Below are 2480 nucleotides of genomic sequence, written 5' to 3'. Positions count from 1 at the left end.
AGGATGGAATCAAGTAGTGATGAGCTTATGTTCTTGTTGACTACATGATAAGACTTGAAATTGATGGAGATAAGGTTGTTCAACTTGTCAGATTAGGAAGAGGTCAATCGTTCAAGTCTAATCACCATCCATTTATACCAACAAAAACAAGTAATGTTGCATCAAGTAAACTGGACAAGAAAAAAAAGTATAATAACGGTGACAGAGAAGAAGAAGAAGACAAGAACAGAGAAGAAGTTGAAGAAGAAGGACCCCCGGACTTGGAGCTGTGTTAGATCACAATACGATCTCACAAAGAAGAAGAAGAAGAAGAAGGAACGCCTGACTTGGAGCTATGTTAAACGCTGGAGTTCACGATACTATCTCACTGCCAAGGAAGATGAACAAGAACAAAAATAAGAAGCCATTTCTAGTCGTCTCCCAAGTTTCATTTACAAACATTTAAATAGAAACAGTAAGCCTAAAAGTCAAAGCTTGGGCTAGCCTATTAAAACAAGCCCAACTAAAATGGCTCAAAACAACAAAATAGTAGACGATGTCATCATCAAAATTTCTCATCAAGTCTCACAAAGTAACTCATTCAACAATTATATCACATAATCAATGAAAAATTTTCAGCAATAAAACTTAACAATTTTCAACACTTTAAACACGTAAAACAAGGCAAATAATTACTAAATTGTAGCAACAAAAAATGTTTACCCCTGCACGGTAATCTTTAACCCAATGATCGCCCCACATAATGGCCTTCTAATACAAAAAGAGATCAGCCAATTCATCGAGCCTACCAAACTGTCAGTTTGTAAATAAAGGAAAGATGTGAAAAATTTACAGTTTCAAGGCCACCACTCTTTGCTCTACAACCTTCAGCAACTGCAGCAACCCAAAATAACATCCGACAACCAAATACTGTCCAAATTTCAACAAACTGCCTTCAAGGACCTCGACGAGAATCACCGCCACACACTGTCCCAATCTCTACGTGTACACCTCATGTACTGCCATCTTTGTTGCTCTACGCATTGTACGTCCCAACCAGACAACTTTGGCTTGTCGTTTGGAGCCAAAATATGGTTTCCATTCATCCATCAGGTTTCTGGTTTCACTGATAAATGAATTTACAGGTTCAGTTGTGTTGATTTTCAGTTGTGATGAAAGTACTGTTGTTTCTAGAGTTTGACGTTACTCCTTCGAAACCAATTCGACAGAATCACTTGAATGTAAAGAAATGATCAATAGGATCCAAAAAGTAATTCGAGCCCACCGACTTCACGATGTTTCCTTAAAATGAATTTGCTGCCTTCAATGGTGCTAAAGGCGTCCAGCAATCGTTTTCCAGGATAGAACGAATTTTCGTCTCCTACGGAAGCAGCACTGCAATCTGCAGGAGTTCTAATGAACTCAACGAAGTGTGTTTTACTTCGAGACAATATCAGAACGAGAGAGAGGGGAATGAGATTCAAAGCACAGAAAGTTAGCAATGAAAATGGTGTAAATTTTCTGGTAGAGAGGCAGGCTATCTATAGACTTGTTCATGGCCATTCGAATAGTCATCACCTTTCAGACAAACCTCAAAAATCCAAACGGACATGCTATTTTAAAAGTCGCGTCTGTTAAGTCGGTTAACAGTCGGCTAACAGTCGACTATTTGGTCGGTAAACAGACGACTGTTCAAAGAAAAAACAAAACACCCGGGATAATCCAAAATTTAAATTTCATAATGTACCCAAGAATTTGATTATTTATAATTTGGCCCAAGATTTTAAATAAATTTTGTCCAAAAAAGTTAATATAGTGCAAAGGTCCACCCGCACCTGTACCCGAATCGGACCAGACTCGAACACGGGCACATGCTCGTGCTGTGCCGAGCTGAGTCGGCCGGTCGGACGGACGGCGACGGTGGTGGTGTGCGCGTGTGGGTTTATTACCGAACTCAATAGGATATAGGTCTTCTCCCTTCCAAAGACTATTGGTATCCATTGGGGCCCAAACCCAATTCCAAACTTCCACCTTATAAACCACACCAAAATTTCCTAACTTTCCTATGTGGGATAAGTGTTTGGAAAATCAAATTCTTCCATAATACTTAGTTTATGTGGGTTACTTTAACACTTAATATTTCATTCAATTTTAAATGGTTTTCGACAAATAAATATAACATGTTAATCATCTTGCGGAGTAGAGCGTGAATATACTAGGTCCCGTATTAATTAAAAGGTGGGTCCCACTGAAATTTGGGCTTAAAGTTGACCCATTTCATAACCATTTTTCCAACAATCCCCCACATGAATGAAATATGTTGGCCTTTTTCCAAACGATAACATCTGATATGTTTTTCAAAGAAAAAATTGAAGAAGACTGCATCGGGATAAGTAGTCAATGATTTTGAACTTTTCCTAGTAAAATCTATCGAATTTCATTAGCTAATCAGTAGCAAGTTGCTTTGAACAGTTAGTCATTTATGAAAACCTAAACAATAG

Source organism: Olea europaea, chromosome 12 (assembly GCF_002742605.1).
Source record: "Olea europaea var. sylvestris chromosome 12, O_europaea_v1, whole genome shotgun sequence".
Classification (NCBI taxonomy): Eukaryota; Viridiplantae; Streptophyta; class Magnoliopsida; order Lamiales; family Oleaceae; genus Olea; species Olea europaea.
This window is presented reverse-complemented; position numbering follows the sequence as displayed.